Below are 26,883 nucleotides of genomic sequence, written 5' to 3' on the forward strand. Positions count from 1 at the left end.
AGTTCGAGAACTGTCCCTGTTCCCATTGGACAGATGGGGAGGAGCCTGAGGTCCAGAGAAGGGAAGTGACCTACCCAAGGGCCTACACAGCAAGGCGGTGGCAGAGCCAGAAAGAGAAGCCACCGGTCCTGACTCCTGTTCTAACAACCAGGAAACCTCCATTCCCCAGAGGCAGGGATAGAGCTCAGGAATTGAGATGGTGGAGAAATTTAATTGAAACCATTTCTATCAGAAAATTCCATTCAGACTAAACCACTTTCTTTCTCGAAATCAAAATAAATGGGATGAAAGTTCTTTGCAAAAATATTTTGTTGCAAAACAAAAGCATCTCCTGTTTGTCAGAGTGTGTTAAATTGCCTCATTGCACACAAAGAGGAGACACTTAGATTACAAACATGAGATAAGATGCTTCACTCTGAGCTAAGTAGTTGCTGCTCTTAACAATTTCAAAATAAAAAAAATACAAATAAAAGAGACTATTTCAGCTAGTCTATTATGTCATAATTTGCTCTGAGCAAAGGTAATAGGACACCTCATATTGTGCACTACCCCTAGTGACACTCTCCAATGGATCCCCATCCTCCACCCACCGAGAGGTAGGTAGAAGCGGATCGTTATTATCCGTACTTGAAAGAGGGAGAAGCTAAGGCTGAGAAAGGAGAATTGACTTGTCTTAGGTCACACAGCCAGCCAGTGGCAGAGTTGGGAATAGGACCCAAGAGCCCTGATTTTCAAACTAACCATCAGATCTTGAATTTCAAACATTGACTGACTTTAGTAAAGTGTTCTCAAATGAGCTGCAGACCAACACTGCACAGTAATTATTCAGCAAGTATTGTAGGAGAACTGCAATGTTAGAGAGAATCATGAACTATTCAGAGACTATTAATGCACTGAAGCAGCAGAATTCATCAAACATATAACTGGTTCTGACTTATTTCCTTGGTCTTCAAAGAGAGCAACAAGGACCTGAGTCTCCTCCCTGTCAATAACCCCCTGCTCAGCCAATCAGGGTAGAGACTGAGAACAGGAGGCCGAGGGTTTTCACCAGAGAGCCCAAAGGATGGCCCAAGTCACCAGTGGGGATCACTGCCCGAGCACTATTTCAGCTCCACATTTCTGGGTGGACCTCCCACAGTGTGTGCTGCGGAGCACTCCCCCGCAACACACACACACACACACACACACCGCTCCTGGTGTTGGGAGGGGAACAGGTGAAAGGACAAAAGAAGAAAGAGACAAAGAGAAAGGAGGGAGGGATGGATGGAGGAAAAGGTGAAACAAAAAGGACAAACCCTAATGTCCCAGTGATTCTAAAGGACAAAATCCCAGGTGCAGAATAAAATTCTGCATCCTTAAACGTGTATTTTCCATGCCTAGATTTCAACTATCAACAGAGAGATCAGACTGAACAGGTTTCAAACCTCGAGGAGGCTCTTACCTTCTAAACAGGGACATCTGTTTTCTAGTAAAATCACAAAAAGGGAAGGAGAAAACTCAAAAGAGGTTCCTCCTGGCGCTCACGTCCATGAACCTGAATACTCTCTCAGTCCTCAAAGAGAGACCTGGAGAAGGAGACTTGCTGAAGCAAAGCCGCAGAGGTCTCTGAGGTTTCCCCGGCCCTTCGCCCCTGTCCTACCTGGCTGATGTTGCATCTTTCTGTGAGGTCACCACCTCCCCACCACCTTTGACCAATAGTGTGAGGTCCTGCAAAAGGCCTTTGTGATGTCACTGCCACACCCCTCCCTTGCTGTGATAATGTCCTGCCCCTGGCCAGGCACTTTGGAGGTTTGAGCTACTCCCTGTGGATCACCCCACTCAAGGAGCATTCGTTCTAGGAAGCAAGCCGGCTAGACAGTAATACATCAGACGCTTCTCCCAGCACTACACTCAGTTTTTCAGAAATTAGTCAACTTTATGGCCAGAAGAGACCATTAGAGCATCTAATCTGACCCCCTGCATAGCGCGGGTCTCCTGTATGACAGAATAGCTACTATTGGGGCAAACACATTGCACAAAGGCATCTACTTTTCATTAAATGACATCAGGAGATGGCAAATCCACCACTTTCCTTGGTAGCTTGTTCCTGTGGTGAATCATCCTCGCTGTTGCATATTTGTGGCTTATTTGTAATATGAATTTGTCTCTTTTCACGTTCCAGCCATTGGGTCTTGTTATGACTTTCTCGGCTAGACTAAAGAGCCCTTTCATACCCAATCTTTTCTCTCCATTAAGGCCCTTCAACACTTCAATGAAGTCACCTTTCAATCTTCTTTTGATAAGCTAAATAGGTTGAGCTCGTTCAATAGCTCACTAGAAGGCATTTTTCTCCAGCCCTCAGAACATTTGTTGGCTCTTTGCTCATCAGAATCCTGAACCCCAACTGGATGTGGTTCTTGTTCTTCTGCACAACATAGCTCCTGGAGAAGAGGGATCTGCAAATGCACATTCATATGATACCTTTATTTAATTGATGAAAACATAAACTAGACACTAAGAGGATTGGAACTGATTTCAGCTGATGGACAGCTTCGCTAGGTTTTTATGCATTTGGACAGTGAAATTTTGAATGTTTACATTCATATCAAGCCCCCCATATAGTGGAGTTCCTGAACATAATGGAGAATGGAAATGAAAATGTTTTCCTTTTTTTTAAAAAAAAGAAAGAAAGTTATAGAAGAACACTGGGGTTTGAAGTGAGGACCACATGAGCTGCAAACAAACTCTCTACCACTGAGCTATATCCCCATGACAACAGGGGCATGGAATCGTGATCTCCAGGTCTTTTAAGGACAAACCCTCCTTCACCATTCCCAGACCACAGATGGTTTTAAAAATGGAGTTTTATTAAACTTCTTAAATGTGGTAAACACCACAGCTTGCACACCCACCGATATAGCTTCTCCCACTGACATAGCTGCCACCTCTTGGGGAAGTGAATCAACTACATCCACAGGAAAACTCCCTCCCCTGAGCATAGAGCAGTGATTCTCAAACTATGTCAGGACCCCAATGTGAGATGTGACCCTGTTTAATGGGGTTGCCAGGGCTGGCATTAGACTTGTTGGTGCCTGGGGCTGAAGCCAAAAGTCTGAGTCCCACCACCCAGGGCTGAATCCCTCAAGCTCTGCTTTTCTCCCTCCCCCAACTGGGTCAGGGCTCAGGCTTTGTCTCCTCTGCCTCTGCTCAGTGTGGAGGGGCTTGGTCCCTCTTTCCAGGGCCATGTAGTAAGATGTTTTTCAGCAGAAGGGGGTTGTAGTGAAAGGAAGTTTGAGAAACCCTGGCAAAGAGCCTCTGAATGTGTCTAGACTTGGCTCGCTGTGGCACCATGGGTTATCAGACACTGAAAATACAGCCATGCAGACACCACACACCAACCTTGCCTAGCAGGCAAGAATCAAACCTCCACAGAGAGATGCCTGTTGTTTTTTAACCCAGCTCCCTAAGCACTCAGCCACAACCACTTAACAAAGGGGCTTTTCTACACTATGGTTCTGGTCTCACTGAAGGGTCATTTCCAATTGTTTGCTCAGACCAGCATTAGGGGAAATGGTGCCCTGGGCAAAACTTGTACTTTGGCACTTCCCCATTGCCCCTGAATGATCCCCACTCCCCCTTTACTGCTAGCTCCTGCAAGCCCAACCCTTGCACCTCCTTCACCCCTAATCTTGCCCCCTCCTGTGCCCCCTTTGTCCTTAACTCCCTGTGCCACCAGCCACTGCCCCTCTTCTGCAGCCCCTTCACATGGTTCCAGTGCTGGGGGCCCTGCACTTGTTCTCCCTTTCCCTGGGCTTTGGCATCACTAGCCCTGCTTAGCAACTAGGGTTCAGTGGTTCCCAAAATGTGGGGCATGACTCCTAGGGGGACACAGAGGAACATTCTTGGGGGCACCTCATGGCCAGCCCCCATGGAGGAAGCACCATTCAGCCTCACTCTGTCCCAGCTCTTCCCCAACCCCACCCTTATCCTGAGGCTCTGGCTTCCAGCTTGGCCTTGACCCCTTTACCCGTCTGCACCTCTCTCTCCAGCAAGCAATAGCCCCACTACCAGCCTCGCTTCTTGACTGCGGCTTCCAAGGGTCCACCGCCATGGTTAAGAGGGCACAGTGTGAAATGCTTGGGGACCACTGGTTTAGGGTGATGTCCTCAATCACTTCTACAAAGTCCAATAAAAGCTATTCCTCATCCACCCACCCACCCCTCCATCAGGACGGACTAGGTATGTTCTGCTGCCCTTCAATCATACAGGAAGGATAATAACATTTCATTCCATTCAATCCTAAAGTGATTTGTAACCCACCACCAGCCAAAACTGGTCATTTTGGGAAAGCAGCCCCATGATGCTGCATACCTAGGCAGAGTAGGTGTGTCTATGCAAACACGGTCTGTTCCTGAAGCCTTTCCCACAGCTGGTCACTAGGTGTGAGGGGGGAGCTCATTCAGCCCCTGCTTCCACTTAGTATTTAAAAACACCTTAGTGTCCCTGTCTCTGCTGGCCTTAGATTTCTCATCTTGTCCATTTCCTGACATCTCAGCTGAGGTGACTGAGTGGTTAAGTCAATAGACTGCTAATCCATTGTGCTCTGCACGCATGGCTTCAAATCTCATCTTCATTGGATGTGTTTAGTCTTCACTCCTCCTTTCTAAACAACCATCTCCCCTGCAAACAAAAGCCTGCTCAGAAACCCCCTTGCTTTAAACAAAATGTCTAAATCTCACATTTCTAAAAATAAAATTCTCTAGTCCTGTATGTCTTAGCTTTTATCTCAAAACGTAACAGCCTCATAATCTCCTCCAAACACACTGAGACCTCCCCAAATTATTAAAATACCCCAGTTCTCAGCAAGGCCATGACAGTGACCCACAGCTAGAGTGTCTAGGCTAAGCTGTTCTGAAGGAGGCAACTCAAACATTTTCTCCCTGATTCCCTTGGCAAGGTCTGATTGGGAAAACAAAATTCCCCAAACTGAAAATCTTCAGCTGAAAAACCAGTACTAGCCATTTGGGGACTTTGGTTTCAATGTATTATTATTATTATCTTCTGATTTATGAATCAGTTTTGTCATCCAGGTGTGTTTCCAGCTGTTGATTTGTGGGGGAGACACGCCAAGCCATGATGTCTTTCCCCTCTTTCATAGTTTCTTCCAACTTTCTAGAAAGCTCCTTTGCTATGATGTGAGGGCGGAGGAGTCTGCAGCTCGACCCTGGCAAAGAGGGGGTGACCACGAGAAGGGGCTGCCACACCAGGGGTTCTTCCTGGAAACCATGGGGGAGCCAAGAGCACACAGGCCTATCAATCCAGAGCCACTTGGGAATTGTGAGGTGATGGCCTATCACCATCTCCTTGAGAAGGACATTGTGATCCTGTACACAAACAGGGTTACGCATGGGAAAGTTCACCAAGGTACAGTTAATCGTGAGTGGGAGGAGAAGGATACGTCTGAAGAGCAGATTCCTGACCCAGATGGGGCTACAAAAGTATCTGGGAGCAGCTGGAGAAGCAGCCAGACATCCCCGAGAGTCTGGTCTCCAAATAGAAGATGGTTTTCACGATCGGGTTCCCCATCAGGGGATCGAAGACGTATGGGATGGGAGAAGAGCCTGAGAGTGCGAGAGGATTGTGAGAACAAGAGCCTGAGGAAAAGCTGCAGGAGAAGCAGCAGCACCATGGACTGGGGATGGTGGAGCAGAGAGACATAGGGGGCTGCCCAAGGGTCAGTGGGGAAACACGCCTGGGGTGTCAAGACTCTGGGACAGAGAAAACTGTGGTGGTGCATCCGCAGATGCTGAGGAGCTGTGGGACCTGGATGAAGGTCCCCATTGTGAAGCCCCCTGTCCTGCATATGGCCTGGATCCCTATGCAGACCCAGGAGGGGTCTGGCTGGCTGGTTGTTTGGGTTTTCCAGGGTATTGGCTGGGAGGCCCTGTTGGGGGGTGACTGTGTCTCTTTGGGACAGGATCCAGGCCCTGCTCCTGTAACGGAGAGGGTTTGAATTCAAATCCAGGGAACCAACTGGGTAAGACGGAAATGGTCAGTGAAAATGCAAATGACGTGGCTGGCAGGGGGGATTGGCTGTTGGGCTCAGGATACCTGGCTACCTGTAACCAGCTCCCTAGGGCTGAGTGGCAGGGAGAGATGCTCCCCGCCCTCCTGCACATCGGAGAGGGGGATCACACTGGCTCTGAGGCTGTGACCAAAGCAAGGAGCTCGCTGCCTGCCCCCACTCGAACCGCCACTCCCTAGGCCCCTCCCAGAGCTGGGGAGGAAAGCCAGTGCCCTGCCCTTACTGGAACCGTCACTTTGCAGGCCCTTCCCAGAGCTGGGGAGGGAAGGCAACGCCCCAACCCCGCTCGAACCGCTACTCCCCAGGCACCTTCCAGAGCTGGGGAAGGAAGCCAGCGCCTCGACCCGCACGAACGGACACTCCCCAGTCCCCTGGCGGAGCTGGGAAGGGAACCAAGCGCCCCGCCCCTGCAGGAAAGACCGCGTCCCAGTCCCCTCTCAGAGCTGGGAGGGGAACCCAGCGCACCAGCCCCGCAGGAACGGCCATTCCCGTCGCAGAGATGGGGAGGGAAAGCAGTGCCCCGCCCCTGCTGGAATGGTGGCCCCACAGTCCATTCGCAGAGGTGGGGAGGGAAGGTAGTGCCCCGACCCTCAAGAAACGGCCGCTCCCCAGTCTTCTGGAAGAGCTGGGGAGGGAACCCAGCGCCTCGACTCTGTAGGAACGGCCGCTCCCCAGTCCCCTGGTAGTGCTGGGGAGGGACTGCACTGCCCTGCCCCAGCAGGAACGGCCACTACCCAGTTCCCTCGCACACCTGTAGAGGGAACCCAGCGCTCTGCCCCCTCAGGAATGGCAGCTCCCCAGTACCTTGGCAGGGGTGGGGAGGGAGGGCAACCCCCCGCACCAGCCGGAATGGCCGTTCCACAGTCCCCTCGCAGAGCTGGGAAGGGAACCCAGCGCCCCACCCCCTCATTAACGGCCGCTCCTCAGTCCCCTCGCAGAGCTTGGGAGGGATCCCAGCACCCAGCCCCCGCTTGAACTGCTGTTGCTCAGTCGCCTGGCAGAGCTGGGGAGGGGAGCCAGTGCCCCGCCCCCGCCCCAACGGCCGACGCCCACTGCCCTCGCAAAGCTGGAGAGGGAGGACAGCTCCCCGCCCCCGCTGGAGCCACCACTCCTCAGGCCCCTCCAAGAGCTGGGGAAGGAAGCCAGCGCCCCACCCCCACTCGAACCGCCAATCAACAGGTCCTACCCAGAGCTGGCGAGAGAAGCCAGCACCCTGCCCCCGCTGGAACCGCCGCTCCCCATGCCCCTCTAATAGCTGGGGAGGGGAACCCAGCGCCCCACCCCCGCAGGAACCGCCGCTCCCCATGCCCCTCTAATAGCTGCGGAGGGGAACCCAGCGCCCCGCCCCCGCAGGAGTGGCCGCTCCTCAGTCCCTCGCAGAGCTGGGGAGGGAAGGCAGCGCCCCTCCCCCACTGGAGCCACCACTCCCCAGGCTTCTCCCAGAGGTGGGGAGCGAAACCAGTGCCCCGCCCCCGCTCGAACCGCCACTCTTCAGGCCCCTCTCAGAACAGCTGGTGCTCTGCCCCTGCTCTAATCGCCACTCCACAGGCCCCTTCCAGAGTTGGGGAGGGAGCCCAGAGACCTGCCCCCGATCAAACCGCCACCCCCCAGGCCTCTACCACAGCTGGGAAGGGATGCAAGCTCCCCGCCCCCTCTTGAACCGCCACACGTCAGGCCTCTACCAGAGCTGGGGATGGAATCCACCGCTCTGCTCCCACTCGAACCGCCACTCCTCACTCCCCTCCCAGAGCAGGGGAGGGATCCCAGCCCCCCCCCCCGCTGTAACCGCCTCTCTCCAGGCCCCTCCCAGAGCTGGGGAGGGAAGCCAGCGCCCTGCCCCCGCTCTTACCAATTCTCCCCAGGCCCCTCCCAACCATTGGGGTGATCTGCCGAGGGATCCCTCCTTGGAGAAGCTGAGGGAACTTGCTGGCCACAACTCTGCAAACCCCCTTGGGGAAGGCTGCAGGGACAGAGTCCTGCGGGAGAAGGGATTCCTGACCGGGAATGGGCTCCCCAACGGGAAGTAAAACTGGAGGGAATCGGGAGGCAGCTGGTGATGCCCCAGGAATCCACAGGGTTCTTCCCTTTCGAGCTGCTGGATGGGAGGAGAGTGAGGGAACCCCTGAACCTGGAAGGGGGAGGATTGGGAGGAGAAGGGGGAAGACCCCCTGGGGGATCTCTTCCCTGAGGTGGGACCCAATCTCTCCATGAGGTGTTCCCTGTTCAGAGTCACTGGGAAAGCAGCCCAGAACCTGGAGAGAGAGGTCAAGGACCTGCTGCTTTAGATGGCATCCAGCCATTCAACAGCCCATTGGCCTCACCTGTGGGGCGGATCCCCAAGGGAGACAGGATGATCTGGTTTAGTGGGGACCATCGATACCTTAAAGCCATCACAGTGTCCAATGCCTACCCCATCCCTAGGCCTGGGGAGATTCTAGAGAAGCTGAGGGGAATGGAGAACATGGCCCTGGCATACAATGACGTGTGTCTTTAGCCAGACCTGGGAGGAACAGGTGTCCCAGGTGAAGAGGGGGCTGGGATGCCTCAAGGAGGCAGGACTGATGGTAAAAGCTGAAAAGTGTAAGGTGGGGACTGCAAAGGTGTTGAATCTGGGCCAATAGGTGGGGAGCGGCTGCCCAAACCTAAAACTGGCCAAAAGCCAAGAGGGGGAGCTCTGACCCAAGAAAGCCCCAATCACAGCCCAGAGTGCTGGGAAAAGAGCCAATCTCAGTTTGAACCCCAGGGGTATTGGGGTGGCAAAAGGGTTCAGGCTGCATAATCCTTCCCACATGCAGCCTGCTAGTGCCATCAAGCACACCCGACCTAAGACCCCCCCTGCTGATCACCGCCCCTTGCAGAGACCCCCCTGGAAGCACCTCTCAGACCGCTCCACTCATTCCTTCCCCCTGCAGAGACCCCCCAAGCCAGACTGTCTCAGACCCCCCCGTTCAGCCCCGCCTGCTGGGATCCCCCAGCCAGCGCCTCTCAGACCCCCCTGCTCATCCTCTCCCCCCACAGAGACCTCACAGACAGCGCCTCTCAGACCCCTGCCCCCCGGCACCTTCCCACAAACTCTTGTGTCTCACACCCTCCCCAGCGTGTCCCACCCCTCCCTGGTCTACTTCGCCCCCCACCCCATCTGCGTCCAAGTGCCTCCGACCACACCTCCAGCCCCCCCGGCCTTGTGAAATGCCCCCTGTCTGGGTCCGACCTGCCCCCTTGCCCCTTGACTTGCCCCACCTCAGGATCCAACCACCCCCCGACCCACATCCTGCCCCTTCAGGTCTAACCACCCCGCATCCCACAACCCCAGATCCGACCGGCCCCTGCGTCCCGCCCCCCCTCGCATCTGATCGTTCCCCATCCCCCCTGTCCTGCTCCACACTCCCTTCAGGTACGTTCTGTCACAGACTCACAGATCGTGCCCACTCGTGGCCCCATGTGGTCCGTGGGGGGTGCCCCTTTCAGTGTGACAGCCCTTCTCGGGGGTCGACTCTCACTCTGGATCAGGCCCCTCCACATCCTGGAGCCACACCTCTCTGAGCTTTAGCACTTCTGTCTCTGCAGTGGGCCCCCTCAGGGAGTCCACATGCTCTGGACCCCCCGGGCCTCCTCACCCCTGAAGAGGTTGATGCCTCCTGTTCTCTAGCCTGGAGTGACTCTCAGCCAGCATAAAACAGGAGGGTTTATTGAGAGTTGAACTCAGCACAGGAAACTCTCAGGGCCTCAGCCTTTGCCTCCCTTAGCTCAGCACATCCCAGTCTCCCTGCAGCCAGGTGGTGTGACGAACTTGGACTGTTCTTACTGTGGTCTGTGAATACTGTGTTGGTGCCTCAGTGTCCCCATGGCAGTTCTTAAGTATCTAGCAAAGCAAAGGGCCAGTTCACCAAAATGCCTGGCACTCTATCTCCTAGCCACTGATGGCCTGGGTCCCTCCTCTGCAAAGGTGCCAGCTGAAAGTGTTGGAGACAAAGGGATCAGATGACCTCCTGGCCCGGGGAAAGTAACTGAGAGAGAAGGAAGGGCTGGAGGGGGTTTGGCAGTCTGGAGCTGGCTGGGGGAGGAAGGGAAGGTCAGACATTGCTCTGAGCCCCCACCCAAATGGGGCTGTGGTGCTCCTGGGGCCCCAAGATGGACCTAACTGGGGTGATCCTGTTGTCTGGGCCTGCCAGACCTGTCTTGGACTGTGTTCCTGGCGTCTAAACAAACCTTCTGCTTTACTGGCTGGCTGAGAGTCCTGGTGAATTGCAGGAAAAGGGGTGCAGGGCCCCAACTCCTCCACACTCCGTGACAGCTGGTGGCAGTGGTGGGATTTACTGCACCTCATGGACGGCGCTTCCTGTAGTAAGTGACTGGGGAGAAGTAAACAAAGGGGGACTGACAAGGACCAGAGAGAGACAGGGTCAGGGGGTGATTAACCACTGGGAGTGTGTGACCAGAGAGAAGGACTTTGCAGTAACAGTGTCCCCCGGGGGGATTGCAGGAGCGGTCCGAGGGGCAGAGGAGTTTGCAGCTTGACCCTGGCAGAGAGGGGGTGACCGGAAAAAGGGCTGGTGCACGAGGGGTCTCCCTGGAACCGGTGGAAGCTGAGAGCACAGGCCAGCGAGTGGCCAGCAGGAAGATATGTGCTAAGCGCCTTAAGAAAGACCTGGTGGAGCTGTGCAAGCAGAGGGGGCTGTGCATTGGGAGGTCCACCAAAGAACAGCTAATTGCCCAGCTGGAGGAGGAGGATCGCTCGGGTGAAAGGAGCTCGGTCCATGAGGGAAGCTGCCCAGCAGACGCAGCGTGGGCCCAGGGGCCTGACATGGCTGGGAGAGGGCAGACTGCTGCCGAGGACACCCCAAGACCCTGCCCACCTATAGCTAGGAAAGAGGTTGGGGGAAGCCCAGTGAATACCGAGGGCACCCTGACCCCGGTGGCCAGCAGGGGATAGTCCTGGCGGAGCTCCCCATCCCTGGAATGGATGTGGATGCAACATGACAGGGAGCTGAGACGAGAAGAGCTCGAGTTAAGGAGGCAAGAACTGAAGGAGTGGGACAACCAGCGTAAACATGAGAGGTCTGGCCAAGCAACGCCAGGGGTGCCCTGGTCGTGACCCGTAGTCAGAGTCAGCGAAGGGCACTGCACCCTGACAACACGGAAGGTACTGTGCCTGAGGTGCAGGACCCTAACCTGCTGGGGAGGGAACGCCCAGGGACACGGCTCAGAGAGGCTGAGACCTCAGACTCAGCCGACGAGAGAGAGCAGGTCTCCATCCTTGTCCCAGCTGCTGAGTTCCAGGCCAAGTTGCAGAAAGATCCCTCCTTGCGGAGGCCAAGGGACATGGATAACCTGAGTGCTGTTCAGTCCATGAGGAGAGGTTACAAGGAGAGGTTCCTATGAGAGAGGTGGCTTCCCTCCCCAGCTCTGGTAGGGGTCTGGAGAGTGGTGGTTCAAGCAGGGGTGGGGCACTGGCTTCCCTCCCCAGCTCTGGGATGGGATTCGGGTGTGGCGGTTCCAGGAAGGGCAGGGCGCTGGCTTCCCTGCCCAGCTCTGCAAGGGGCCTGGCAAGTGGCGGTTCGAGCGGGGGAGGGACATTGCCTTCCCTCCCCAGCTCTGGGAGGGGCGTGGGGTGTCGCCGTTCGAGCGGGGGCGAGACGCTGGCTTCCCTCCCCAACTGTGGTTGGCACTTAGGGAATGATGGTTCGAGTGGGGGCAGGCAGCGAGCTCCTTGCTTTGGTCACAGCATCAGAGCCAGCGTGAGCCCCCTCTCCGGTGTGCAGGGGGGGTGGGGAGCATCTCTCCCTCCCACTCAGCCCCAGGGGGCTGGTTACAGGTAGGCAGGTACCCTGAGCCCAGCAGCCCTTCCTCCCTGCCAGCCACGTCGTTTTCATTTTTACTGACCATTTCCATCCTAGCCAATTGATTCCCTGTATTTGAATTCAAACCCTCGGCCGTTACAGGAGCAGGGCCTGGATCCTGTGCCAAAGAGACACGCTCATCCCCCAACAGGGCCTCCCAGACGATATCCTGGAGAACCCCAACAACCAGCCAGCCAGAACCCTCCTGAGTCTGCACAGGGATCCGGACCATAGGCAGGACGAGGGGCTTCATCCTGGGGACCTTCACCCAGGTCCCACAGCTCCTCAGCATCTGCGGATGCACCACCACAGTTTTCTCTGTCCCAGAGTCTTGACACCCCAGGCGTGTTTCCCCACTGACCCTTGGGCGGCCCCCTATGTCTCTCTGCTCCACCATCCCCAGTCCATGGTGCTGCTGCTTCTCCTGCAGCTTTTCATCAGACTCTTGCTCTCTCTTACGATCCTCTTGCTCTCTCGGACTCTGCTCCCATCCCATCCGTCTCCGATCCCCTGATGGGGAACCCGATCGTGAAAACCATCATCTGGTTGGGGATCAGACTCTAGGGGATGCCTGGCTGCTTCTCCAGCTGCTCCCAAATCCTCTTGTAGCTCCATCTGGGTCAGGAATCTGCTCCTCAGAGGGGTCCTTCTCCAACTCACGATTAACTGTGCCTTGGTGAACTTCCCCATGCGTCACCCTCTCTTTGTGCACAGGATCACAATGTCCTTCTACAGGAGATGGTGATAGGCCATCACCTCACCGTTCCCAAGTGGCTCTGGACTCACAGGCCTGTGTGCTCTTTACTCCCCATGGTTTCCAGGAAGAACCCCTGGTGTGCCAGCCCTTCTCTTAATCAGCACCTCTTTGCCAGGGTCGAGCTGCAGACTCCTCTGCCCCTGGGACTGCTCCTGCAATCCCCAGAGGGACCCTGCTACTGCAAAAATCCTCTCTCCCCGGGCAGAGTGGCAAGCTCCTCCGCCCCTGAGACTGCTCACTGCAGTCCTCAAGGGGACCCCGTTACTCCAACAGTCCTTCTCGCTGGTCACACACTCCCAGAGGTTAACCGCTCCCTGAAACCATCCATCTCTGAGCCTTCAGCACACCTGGTCGTCATTATCCCCCCTTTGTTTTACTGCTCCCCAGTCACTTACTTCAAGCAGCACCATTCACGGGGTGCAGTACATCCCACCTCTGCCACCAGTTGTCACGGAGTCCCCAGGCGATGCTCTGGTACTGCGCCCCACAAAGCCAATCAGGACTTTGACGAGCCTCCTCTCCCTTGGAACAGACATTTTTAGGGCAAGAAGCTCACACGTCTTCACCTCTTGGGTCTTTCCTTGGAGGATTTAGCATCCTCTGACACTCTGTGCTCTTCCCCCAGCGTGTCCGCCCAGGCAAGGTCCATTCTGGGGGGGTATCAAGGTTTTTTCCCCACTTTGAACTTTAGCGTCCAAAAAGTGGGGACCTGCATGATCACTTTTAATCTTAATTACCAGCTTAAATTTGGTACGGTGGCACCAGCCAAAAATATCGTGTTTGGCACATTTTCTGTTCCCCCAAAACATTCCCTGGGGAACCCGAGACCCAAACTCCTTGGATCTGAACACAAGGAGAAATTAGCCTTCCCCCTTCTCTTTTTTCCCCCAGACTTTCCCTTCCCTGGGTTACTCTGAGAGGCTACACTGATCCAAACTCCTTGGATCTTAAAACAAAGAGGAATTAACCTTCCCCCCGTCCTTTTCCCCCCACCAATCTCTGGTGCGTTCAGACCCAATCTCCTTGGGTCTTAAAACAAGGGGAAAAATCAATCAGGTTCTTAAAAAAGAAAGCTTTTAATTAAAGAAAGAAAAGGTTAAAATTATCTCTGTAAAATTAGGATGGAAAATGTTTTACAGGGTATTCAGATTTATATAGCCTAGAGAGACCTCCCCCATCCCCAGCCTGTGATTCAAAGTTACAGCAAACAGAAATAAAAATCCTTCCAGCAAAAGACACATTTACAAGTTAAGAAAACAAACATAAGACTAATCCACGATTCCTGGCTATACTTACTATTTTGAAACATGAGAGACTGATTCGGAAAGATTGGAGAAAACCTGGTTGCACATCTAGTCACTCTTTGCCACAAGAGTGAACAAAGAATAAAACAAACAGAACAACAAAAACGTCCCTCCACCAAGATTTGAAAGTATGCTGTCCCCCGATCGGTCCTTTGGTCAGGTGTCAGCCAGGTTCATTGTAAAAGTGACATTAACCCTTAACCCTCTGTTTATGACAGGAGGGAAGCCAGCACCCTGCCCCCGCTGGAACCGCCACTCCCCAGGCCCCTCCCAGAGCTGGGAAGGGAAGTCAGTGCCCTGCACCCGCTGGAATTTCATCTCCACTGTCCCCTTCTAGAGTTGGTTCGGGAACACAGCACCCCGCCCCAGCTAGAATGGCCACTCCCCAGTCCCCTCGCAGAGCTGGGGAGGGGAGACAGAGCCCTGCCCCTTCAGGAACAGCTGCTCCCCAGTCTCCTGGCAGAGCCGGGGAGGGAACCCAGCGCCCCTCCTCCGCAGGAACGACTGCTGCCCACTACTCTCACAGAGCTGGAGAGGGAAGGCAGCGCCCCTCCCGTGCTGGAACAGTTACTCCCCAGTCCCATCACAGAGCTGGGGTGGGAACGCAGTGCCCCGCCCCCGGAGGAACGGCTGGTCCCCAGTCCGCTCGCAGAACCATGGAGAGAACCCAGCGCCCTGTCCCCTCAGAAACGGCCACTCCCCAGTCCCCTGGCAGAGCTGGGGAGAACCCAGCATCCCGACCCCGCGGGAATGGCGGCTCATCAGTCCCCCCATCACAGAGCGGGGGAGGGAAGGCAGCGCCCCGCCCCCGCAGGAACCACCGCTCCCCAGTCCCCTCGCTGAGCTGAGGAGAAAACCCAGCGCCCGCCCCCCCACTTGAACGGTTGCTTTCCAGTCCCCTAGCAGAGCTGGGAAGGGAAACTAGCGCCCCGCCCCTCAGGAACGGCCGCTCCCCAGTCCCCTCGCAGAGCTGGAGAGGGAACCCAGCACCCCGCCCCCGCAGGAACGGCTTCTCCCCAGTACCCTCATGTGACGAACTGGGAATGTTCTTAATGTTTTCTCTGAGTACTGTGTTGGTGCCTCAGTGTCCCCATGGCAGTTCTTAAGTATCTGGCAGAGAAAAGGGTCAGTGTACCTAAGTGCCTGACACTCTGTCTCCTAGCAATTTATGGCCTGGGCCCCTCCCCTGCAGAGGTGCCAACTGAAGGTGTTGGAGACAAAGAGATTAGGTGACCTCCTGTCCCTGAAAAGGAACTGAGCAGAGAAGAGGAGCTGGAGGGAGTTGTTAGGCTGGAGCTGGCTGAGGGCGGACATGGGGGTCTGGTCACTGCCCCTCAGAATGGACCTGGCTGAGGGGTCCGGTTCGCTGTATCTACAAGCTTTATTTTAGACCCTGTTCCTGTCATCTAATAAATCCCTGTTTTACTGGCTGGCTGAGAGTCACGTCTGACTGCAAAGTAGGGGTGCAGGGCCCTGTGGCTTCCCCAGGACCCTGCTGGGGCAGGATCACTGTGGGAAGCGCACGGAGGGGTAGAGAATGCTGAATGCTCCAAGGAGAGACCAAGGAGGTAAAGACGTGTGAGCTTCTTGCCCTGAACAAGTCTGCTCCAAGGGAGAGGAGGCTCCTCAAAGTCCTGACTGGCTTTGTGGGGAGCAGTTCCAGAGCATCACCCGGTGACTCCGTGACAACTGGTGGCAGAGGTGGGATGTATTGCACCCCGTGAATGGCGCTGCTTGCAGAAAGTGACTGGGGAGCAGTAAAACAAAGGGGGGATAATGAGGACCAGGTATGCTGAAAGCTTAGAGAGGGACGGTTTCAGGGGGCGGTTAACCTCTGGAAGTGTGTGACCAGCGAGAAGGACTGTTGGAGTAATGGGTTCCCCTTGAGGACTGCAGTGAGCAGTCTCAGGGGCGGAGGAGCTTGCCACTCTGTCCGGGGAGAGAGGATTTTTGCAGTAGCAGGGTCCCTCTGGGGATTGCAGGAGCAGTCCCAGGGGCAGAGGAGTCTGCAGCTCGACCCTGGCAAAGAGGTGGTGATCACGAGAAGGGGCTGGCACACCAGGGGTTCTTCCTGGAAACCATGGGGGAGCCAAGAGCACACAGGTCTGTGAGTCCAGAGCCACTTGGGAACGGTGAAGTGATGTCCTATCACCATCTCCTGTAGAAGGACATTGTGATCCTGTGCACAAAGAGAGGGTTACGCACGGGGAAGTTCACCAAGGCACAGTTAATAGTCCAGTTGGAGGAGGAGGACCACTCTGAGGAGCAAATTCCTCACCCAGATGGGGCTACAAGAGGATCTGGGAGCAGCTGGAGCAGCAGCCAGGCATTCCCGAGAGTCTGGTCCCCACCCAGAAGAGAGTCTTCACGATCGGGTTCCCCATCAGTGGATTGGAGACAGATGGGATTGAAGCAGATTGTGAGAGAGCTAAACGACCTTGAGAGGGAGCAAAAGGCTAAGGAAAAGCTGCAGGAGAAGCATCAGCACCATGGACTGGTGATGGTGGAGTGGAGAGACAGGAGGCTGCCCAGGGGTCAGTGGGGAAACACGCCTGCGGGCCGAGACACTGGGATAGAGAGAACTGTGGTGGTGCAGCCCCAGATGCTGAGGGACTGTGGGACTTGGGTAAAGGTCCTTGAGGTTAAGCCCCTCGCCCTGCCTCTGTCCCAGATCCCTGTGGAGACCCAGGAGGGGTTGGGCTGGCTGGTCATTGGGGTTCTCCAGGATATCGGCTGGAAGGCCCTGTTGGGGGGTTACTGTCTCCCCTTGGGACAGGATCCAGGCCCCGCTCCTGTAAGGGCTGAGGGTTTGAATTCAAATCCAGGGAACCAATTGGCTAGGATGGAAATGGTCAGTGAAAATGCAAATGACGTGGCTGGCAGGGGGGAGCGACTGCTGGGCTTAGGATACCTGCCTACCTATAACCAGCCCCCTAGGGCTGAGTGGGAGGGAGAGATGCTCCCCGCTCCCCTGCACACCGGAGAGGGAGCTCACGCTGGCTCTGATGCTGGGACCAGAGCAGAGAGCTCGCTGCCTGTCCCCACTGGGACAGCAAGGGCAGCGCTGAGCACAAGGGGAGCTGAGACCCCAGCTGAGTGCGGGGACACCCAGGCAGGGCAGGTTGGCTGCCAACCAAGTTTGCCTGGTCCAGACATGCTGCTGGGAAGTGATTACACAGCAGAGAGCGAGCTGTCAGGGACAAGGCTCAGGGGGATTGTAACCCCAGGCCCAGCCAGTGAGAGGGAGAAGGTCCCATTCCCTGCCCCAGCAGCTGAATCCCAGACTGAGATGCAGAGGGATCCCTCCTTGGAGAAGCTAAGGGAACTTGCTGGCCACAGCGCTGCAAACCCCCTTGGGGAAGGCTGCAGGGACAGAGTCCTGTGGGTGACGGGATTCCTGTACTGGGAATGGGCTCCCCAAGGGGAAGTAGAACTGGGGGGAATCAGGAGGCAGCCCCAGAAATCCACTGGGTTCTTCCCTCTCAAGCTGCTGAATGGGAGAATAGTGAGGGGACCCCTGGACCTAGAAGGGGAGAATTGGGAGGAGAAGGGGGAAGACCCCCTAGTGGATCTCTTCCCTGAAGTGGGAGCCAATCTCCCCATCAGGTGTTCCCCTTTCAAAGTCACTGAAAAAGCAACCCAGATCCTGGAAAAAGAGGTAAAAAAGATCCAGGCTTTAGATGGGATCCATCTGTTTTACAGCCCATGGGCCTCACCAGTGGGGCTGATCCCCAAGGGAGACAAAATAATCTGGTTTTATGGGGGCTATGAGAAGCTTAAAGCCATCACAGTGTCCGATGCCGACCCCATGCCTAGGCCTCGGGAGATTTTAGACAAGCAGAGGGTGATGAAGAACTTGGCCCTGGCAGACACTGATAACGTGCATCTTTAGCCAAACCAGATGTCCCAGGTGAAGAGGGGACTGGGCTGCCTCAAGGAGGTGGGACTGACGGTAAAAGCTGGAAAGTGTAAGGTGGGAACGGCAGAGGTGTTGTATCTGGGCCACAAGGTGGAAAGCGGATGCCCAAGCCCAGAGCTGGCCAAGGCAAAGATGGGAGCTCTTAACCAAGAGAGCCCGAATCGCAGCCCAGAGTTCTGGGAGAAAACACTGTCCTAGATTGAACCCCAGGGGTATTGGGGTAGCAAAAGGGTTCAAGCCGCATAAACCTTCCCACATGCAGTCTGCGAGTGCCATCAAGCACGCTCAACCTAAGGGAGGGCGTGAGACTGAACTGTCCTGGTGTAACTCACACCGAGGAATGGGAGAGATGCTGGGGCATCCATGGGAACGTTGGTGAGTTCAAACTTCCCCAGGTCACTGGCTGGAGTGACCTGGCTCAGTTCGGTCTCAAACGGGGGAGAGATGTGATGAACTGGGAATGTTCTTAATGTTTTCTCTGGTGCCTCAGTGTCCCCTAGGCAGTTCTTAAGTATCTGGCAGAGCAAAGGGCCAGTGCACCTAAATGCCTGACACTCTGTCTCCTAGCAACTTATGGCCTGGGCCTCTCCCCTGCAAACGTGTCAACTGAAGGAGTTGGAGACAAAGAGATCAGGTGACCTCCTGGCCCGAAAATGGAACTGAACAGAGAAGAGGGGCTGGAGGAGGTTGTTATAGATTCATAGATTCATAGATTCTAGGGTCAGAAGGGACCAATGTGATCATCTAGTCCGACCCCCTGCACAAACCAGGCCACAGAACCCTACCCATCTACTTCTATAACAAACTCCTAACCTATGCCTGAGTTATTGGAGTCTTCAAATTGTGGTCTGAAGACCTCAAGCTGCAGAGAATCCACCAGCAAGTGACCCATGCCTCACACTGCAGGGGAAGACGAAAAACCTCCAGGGCCTCTGCCAATCTGCCCTGGAGGAAAATTCCTTCCCGACCCCAAATATGGCGATCAGCTAAACCCTGAGCATGTGGACAAGACTCACCAGCCAGCACTCAGGAAAGAATTCTCTGCAGTAACTCAGATCCCATCCCATCACCAACCACTGGGCATACTTATCTGGCGATAATCAAAGATCAATTGCCAAAATTAGGCTCTCTCATCATACCATCCCTTCCATAAACTTATCAAGCTTAATCTTAAAGCCAGATATGTCTTTTGCCCCCACTACTCCCTTTGGAAGGCTGTTCCAGAACTTCACTCCTCTAATGGTTAGAAACCTTCGTCTAATTTCAAGTCTAAACTTCCTAGTGTCCAATTTATACCCATTCGTTCTTGTGTCTACATTGGTACTAAGCTTAAATAATTTCTCTCCCTCCCTAATATTAATCCCTCTGATATATTTATAAAGAGCAAGCATATCCCCACTCAGCCTTCTTTTGGCTAGACTAAACAAGCCAAGCTCTTTGAGTCTCCTTTCATATGACAGGTTTTGCATTCCTCGGATCATCCTAGTAGCCCGTCTCTGAACCTGTTCCAGTGTGAATTCATGCTTCTTAAACATGGGAGACCAGAAATGCACACAGTATTCCAGGTGGGATCTCACCAGCACCTTATATAACGTTACTAACACCTCCTTTACTTTGCTGGAAATACCTCGCCTAATGCATCCTAAAACCACATTAGCTTTTTTTAACGGCCATATCACATTGGCGGCTCATAATCATCCTGTGATCTACCAATACCCTAAGGTCCTTCTCCTTCTCTGTTGCTTCCAACTGATGCGTCCCCAATCTATATCTAAAGTTCTTATTATTAATCCCTAAGTGCATGACCTTGCACTTTTCACTATTAAATTTCATCCTATTACTATTACTCCAGTTTACAAGGTCGTCCAGATCTTCCTGTATGATATCCCAGTCCTTCTCCGTGTTAGCAATACCCCCCAGCTTCGTGTTATCCACGAACTTTATTAGCACATTCCCGCTTTTTGTGCCAAGGTCGGTAATAAAAAGGTTAAATAAGATTGGTCCCAGAACCGATCCTTGAGGAACTCCACTAGTAACCTCCTTCCAGCCTGACACTTCACCCTTCAGTATGACCAGTTGTAGTCTCCCATTTAATCAGTTCCTTATCCACCTTTCAATTCTCATATTGATCCCCATCTTTTCCAATTTGACTAATAATTCCGCATGTGGAACCGTATCAAATGCTTTACTGAAATGGAGGTAAATTAGGTCTACTGCATTTCCTTTGTCTAAATAGTCTGTCACCTTCTCAAAGAAGGAGATCAGGTTGGTTTTTGCACGATCTACCTTTAGTAAAACCATGTTGTACTTTGTCCCAATTACCATTGACCTCAATGTCCTTACCTACTTTCTCCTTCAAATTTTTTTCCAAGACCTTACATACTACAGATGTCAAACTAACAGGCCTATAGTTACTCGGATCACTCTTTCTCTTTCTGTTAGGCTGGAGATGGCTGAGGGAGGACGTGGGGGTCTGGTTCACTGCCCCTCAGGATGGACCTGGCTGAGGGGTTCGGTTTGCTGTACTTACAAGCTTAATTTTAGACCCTTTTCCTGTCATCAAATAAACTCCTGTTTTACTGGCTGGCTGAGAGTCACATCTGACTGGAAAGTGGGGGTGCAGGACCCTGTGGCTTCCTCAGGACCCTGCTGGGGGGGACTTGCTGTGGGAAGCGCACGGAGGGGCAGAGGATGCTGAACGCTCCAAGGAGAGACAAAGGTGGTAAAGACGTGAGCTTCTTGCCCTGAACAAGTCTGCTCCAAGGGAGAGGAGGCTTCCCAAAGTCCTGCCTGGCTTTGTGGGGAGCAGTTCCAGAGCATCGCCCAGGGACTCCGTGAAACCTCGCAGAGCTGGGGAGAGAAGGTAGCGCCTCTCCCCCGCTTTAACGGCTGCTCCCCAGTCCCCTGGTAGAGCTAGGAAGGGAACCCAGCACCCCAACTTCGCTTGAACGGCCACACCCCAGTCCCCTCACAGAGCTGCGGAGAGGAGACAACGCCCCGCCCCCACAGGAACAGCCGCTCCCCAATCCCCTCGCAGAGCTGGGGAGGGAAGGCAGCGCACCGTCCCCGCAGGAATGGCCGCTCCCCAGTCCCCTCGCAGACCTCGGGAGGGAACCCAGCACCCTGCCCCCCTGGAGCGGACGCTCCCCAGTTCCCTGGCAGAGCTGGGGAAGGAACTCAGTGTCCCGCCTCCGCTAGAACGGCTGCTCCAAAGTCCCCTCGCAGAGCTACTCAGGGAAGGCAGCGCCCTGCCCCCACAGGAACGGCTGAACCCCAGTCCCCTCACAGAGCCGGCGAGGGAACCCAGCGACTCACCTCCGTGGAAATGGCCGCTCCCCATTCACCTCGCAAAGCTGTGGACGGAAGACAGGGCCCTAACCCCCTCCCCAATGGCCATCGGTCAGTTTCCACGCAGAGCTGGGGACGGAAGGCAGAGCCACACCCTCGCAGGAACTGTCGCTTCCCAGTCCCCTCGCAGAGCTGGGGAGGGGAGGCAGAGCCCCGCCCCCGCTGGAACGGCTGCTGCCCTGTCCTCTCACAGGCTGGGGAGGGGGGGCAGCGCCCCGCCCCCGCTCGAACTGCTGCTGCCCTGTCCTCTCACAGGCTGGGGAGGGGGGGCAGCGCCCTGCCCCTGCTGCAACTGCCGCAGCCCAGGCCCCTCTCGCAGCCAGGGAGAGAAGTCAGCGCCCCTCCCCCGTTTGAATAACCAATCCACAGGCCCCTCCCAGAGCTAGCAAGAGAAGCCAGTATCCCGCCACCGCTCAAACTGCCACTGCCCAGTCCCCTTCCAGAGCTGGGGAGGGGAGCCGGCTCCTCACCCCCTCTGGTACCTCCGCTCCCCAGACCCTTCATGGAGCTAGGGAGGGAACCCAGAGCCCAGCCCCTGCTTGAACTGCCACGCCCCACTACCCTCCCGGAGCTGGGGAGGGAAGCCAGCGCCCCACCTGTGGTGTTATGAGTATAATATAATATCTCACTGAAAGGGGACAGGGCCAGAAAGAGTTAATTAACTCACCTCACCGACTGACCTGACCCAGTGGTGAACCTTAAGGCCTGGTTAGCAAGATATATAAATGAATAAAGCTTTGAAATGCAAGTCTGCATTGCTGGACGTAGAAGGGTAGAGGTTTGCTCAGGTCTTGGGATGTCAGCAAACAGGTCTTGTCTATTGTTCTAGTTTTAATTCAAAAATCAAAAAAAGGGAGTATTAGCATTTAAGATCATACTAGACTGAAATAGTTTTATTGTCTATATGTCTCTTTGAACGTTATGGTAACCTGTATCTCAACTGTTTAATGGATAAATTACTCTGTGCTAATGGCCAGGATGTTTGGGAGAAGGAGTTAAGGCTATTGTTTTCTCAGGCCGAAAGGCTGCGGGAAATGTATAAGAAGCCTGGGATACGATCCTTCTTCATCTCAGATCTGCTTTGGGTTTCAAGAGGGGGAAACTTTAAGCCACAAGGATTGAGATCCCCAGTCATTGACTGGAGCCACCCTGAATCTGGAAATTGGACTATAACGTAGGGACTATTTCTAAAAGGACTTTTGGCAATTACAAGCTCACCTTTACTATGTATCTAAATCTCAAGAATTGAATTCAAGTCTGTCTGTACATGGATCTTTTAACCAACACTCTCTCTCTTTTCTTTACTAATAAATTTTAGCTTAATTAATAAGTATTGGCTATAAGCATGTATTTTGGGTAAGATCTAAGTTGTAATTGGACCTGGGTATGTGGCTGATCCTTTGGGATTGGAAGAACCTTTTCTTTTATATTATGAAGTAAGATTTTCAGGAATCATCATCATATGTTTGACAGGTGTGTCTGGACGGAGGCCTAAGGCTTGGCACTTTCAGGGAACTGCATGGTTTGGACTTCTAAGTGACCAGTGAGGTACTATAGAAGCTCTTTTGTGCTGGTTGGTAAATCTAAGTATTGAACTAACCACCAGCATTTGGGGTTTGTCTGTCCTGTTTTGTTTGCAGTTCACCCTGATTGAGTGACCTCAGCTGGCTCCCACGAGCAGCACCGTCACAGTGGTATAGACGTGCAAGGATCCACAGAACAAGGTCAATTAGGCTTTGGGTCAGAATCCCACGCTATCCAAATTTGAGATTTGGGATTGAGAATTTGGTTGATTAAAGATCAGTGACCAAGAGACAGAAGGCATCAGCAAAAGCAATGAAGCTGCAAGCCCTGATGGACAGCCTGCAGTTTGAACATGAGCAAAAACTGGCAGAAATTCGAATGAGAGAGAAGCAAGCCTTGGCCCAGCTGGAGGAAGAAGCTGCTGAAAGAAAGGAGGAGGCTGATGAGAGAAAGAGAAAGCTCGTAAGGGGTGTCTGGAATTACTGGCTGCTGAGGAGAAAGCTCGACAGAGGCAACACAAGCTGGAACAGAAGACTCACAAGATGCAACAAGAAACTGCCAGACTTCAGCTCCAAGTCAAAGAAGCAAGGAAAGAACAGCAGAAACTGTATCCTCTTGAAAATCCAGCTTATAACTATGTTGATATGTGGTATTACTCAGAGCAGTTTTCTATGTTTAACCAGTTTTGCTATAGTCAGGGAGAGGGGGAGTCTAACCTGGTGGGTAATAGCTGTTTGTCTGTTCTTGAAAGCAGTGTGTCTGGGAATGAAGTTTCTGAAAGTCTGTCTAATGTCTCAGAAGTGAATCTGGAGTTAGGCCATGGCTACACTTACAGTTTTGCAGCGCTGGTATTTACAGCTGTGATCGTACAGCTGTGTAGGGCCAGCGCTGCAGTGTGGCCACACTGACAACTACCAGCGCTGCAGTGTGGCCACATTTGCAGCACTTGCAGCGCTGTTGGGAGTGGTGCATTGTGGGCAACTATCCCACAGAACACTTCATCCCATTTTTGCGCTGTGGCTTGTGGGAAGGGGAAGGAAGTGTGCTGGTCTTTCCGCTTCCTATTCCAATGACCCGTGGTGCTTTGCTACACATTCCGAGCAGTGTGGCGGCATTGTGAGTCTGCAGCGCGATTTCTGAGATTTCTGTTACAAATGGAGCCTGAGCTGCTGAGGACCTTGCTGATGAATGTTGCCAGCACATCACGCATGGCAGTGGAGCTATTCCTTCAGCTGCAAAGTGACAGTGAGGAGTCAGATGATGATATTGAAACGCCTGACGCTCAAGACACTCAATTGCTTGTGGCAGTAACAGACGTGCTTAGCACCGTGGAACAGCGCCTTTGGGCTCGGGAAACCAGCACTCAGTGGTGGGATCACATCGTCCTGCAAGCATGGGATGACGAGCAGTGGCTGCAGAACTTTCAGATGAGAAAAGCCACTTTCATGGGACTGTGTGCTGAGCTCGCCCCTACCCTGCGGCGCAGGGGCACGAGATTGAGAGCTGCCCTGCCAGTGGAGAAGCGGGTGGCTATTGCAATCTGGAAGCTGGCAACTCCAGACAGCTACCGATCGGTGGCGAACCAGTTTGGAGTGGGAAAGTCCACCGTTGGAATGGTGCTGATACAAGTTTGCACAGCCATTAATCGCACCCTGCTAAGAAGAACTGTGACTCTGGGGAACGTGCAAGACATTGTGGATGGCTTTGCACAAATGGGTTTCCCTAACTGTGGAGGGGCAATAGATGGGATGCATATTCCTATTCTTTCCCCACCCCACCTGGCATCAGAGTACGTGAATCGCAAGGGGTATTTCTCCGTGGTTCTGCAAGCGCTTGTGGATCACGGTGGGCGTTTCACTGACATTTACTCAGGATGGCCTGGAAAGGTGCATGATGCACGCATCTTTCGGAACAGTGCCCTGTTCAGGAAGCTGAGGGCTGGGACTTTTTTCCCAGACCGCAAGATCACATTAGGGGACGTCGAAATGCTCACTGTGATCCTTGGAGACCCCGCTTACCCCTTAATGCCATAGCTCATGAAACCGTATACAGGGAAGCTTGACAGGAGCAAGGACTGGTTCAACTACAGGCTGAGCCGGTGCAGAATGACTGTGGAGTGTGCTTTTGGCCATTTGAAAGGGCGCTGGAGGTGTCTTTATGGGAAGCTAGATTTGAGGGAAAGCAGCATCTCCGCTATTATATCCGCGTGCTGTACCCTCCATAATATTTGTGAAGGGAAGGGTGAAAGATTCAGTGAGGAATGGACCTCCGAGGTTCGACGCCTAGAGGATGAATTTGCACAGCCAGAGAGCAGGGCTACTAGAGAGGCCCAGGAAAGGGCTTCAAGGATTAGAGATGCCTTAAGGGAGCAATTTGATGCTGAGAGCCAACAGTAATGTTTGGTGCCTTTGCTGTGCTCCTTTCTACCTTGGGGTACAATATTTACCACTTCCTGCAATAATAAAATGTATTGTAAAAGCCATAAAATCCTTTATTCAAAGTACAGTACATAAAAGGCCAGGGGGGTGAGGGTGGTGGACTGTACATTCAGAGGTTTGAATATGTCCTGTTTGGATTACTGTTCAATGTCTGCTGCACTTCAGGATTACTATGCTGCAGGGGCTTATGGAGTCTATATGGGGTACAGATACCAATGTTCTGGCTGTATAGGTCCCTCGGGGGCTTAGGGGGTTTGTGGGGGCACAGATACCTAAGTTCAGGCTGGAGGGATCTCTGAGTGTCTTAGGTGTTTAGTGGGAGGCACAGATACCTACGTCCAGGCTGCAGGGGTCTCGGAGGGGCTTAGGGTCTGTCACGGAGTGTGGGGGAGTCTGGTCCTGCACCACTCTTCCTGGGACTCACAGTGACTCTCAGCCAGCCAGTAAAACAGAAGGCTTATTGGACAACAGGAGTGAAGGATACAGCAGAGCTTGGAGGCACAAGCAGGACCCCACAATCAAGTCCTTCTTGGGGTTCAGGAAACTTAGTTCCCAGTTTGGGAATCCCTGAATTCCAACCAGCCAGACCAAAACCGAAACTGAACTAACCCAACTCCCTCCAGCTGGCCATTTCCTGTGTCCAGCCTCCCGGGCAAAGGTGCTGACCCCTCCCCCCGCCTAGCTCAGGTTACAGGCTGAGCACGTGTCCAGTCCTAAAGTCACCCCCTGCTCTCCCATCCCCCACACAGACAGTCCCTACTCCATCACAGTAATGCACAGAGCATTTCCCGCATGGAGCAACAGTGACACCATGTGGCCACACTGGGTAATGCACAGAGCATTTCCTGCATGGAGCAACAGTGACACCTTGTGACCACACCAGGTAATGGAAAGAGCATTTCCTGCATGGAGCAACAGTGACACCATGTGGCCATGCAGGGAAATGCACAGAGCATTTCCCGCATGGATCAACATTGACACCTTGTGACCACACCAGGTAATGGAAAGAGCATTTCCTGGATGGAGCAACAGTGATTCCATGTGGCCACGCAGGGTAATGCACAGAGCATTTCTCTCATAGAAGAACAGTGACAACATGTGGCCAAGCAGGGTAATGCACAGAGCATCACGCCTATGTAGAGGCTGTAGAGATCCCTGGGGGGCTTAGGGGTCGTGAGGGGCACAGATAGCTACGTCCAGGCTGGAGACATTCTGGTGGGCATTAGGGGCTTCATGAGGGGCACAAATATCTACGTCAGGGCTGGAGAGGTCCCTGGATGGCTTAGGGGGTTGTGGTGAGCATAGATACATATGTTCAGGCTGTAGTGGTCCCTGGGGGTTTAAGGAGTTGGTAAGGGTGACAGAAACCTACGTATGGTCTGGAGGGGTCCCTGGGGGACTTAAGGGTTTGTGGTTGCGCAGATACCTACGTACCGGTTGGAGGGGGCCCTGGGGAGCTTAGGGGGTTTGTGTGGCGTACACATAGCTATAACCAGGCTGGTGGGGGCCCTATGGGTCTTAGAAGGCTGGTGGGGGGCAGAGATACCTATGTAGGGATTGGAGAAGTCCTGGGGAGGGCTTTGGGGGTTCCTGGAAGTCACAAATATCTACGTCCAGGCTGGAGGAGTTCTGGGGGTATTAGGGAGTTGTGCGGGGGCACAGATACCTATATCGAGGCTGTAGGGGTCC

At 53.8% G+C, this 26,883-nt stretch overlaps 1 protein-coding gene across 1 annotated transcript in view; it reads right to left on the reverse strand.

The window, feature by feature from the left end:
• LOC127042431 (zinc finger protein 560-like) overlaps positions 1-26,883 on the reverse strand; it is an 816,513-nt gene that overhangs the window by 442,402 nt on the left and 347,228 nt on the right. The gene's annotated exons all lie outside the window — the stretch shown is intronic.

Source organism: Gopherus flavomarginatus, unplaced genomic scaffold (genome assembly GCF_025201925.1).
Source record: "Gopherus flavomarginatus isolate rGopFla2 unplaced genomic scaffold, rGopFla2.mat.asm mat_scaffold_43_arrow_ctg1, whole genome shotgun sequence".
Taxonomy (NCBI): Eukaryota; Metazoa; Chordata; order Testudines; family Testudinidae; genus Gopherus; species Gopherus flavomarginatus.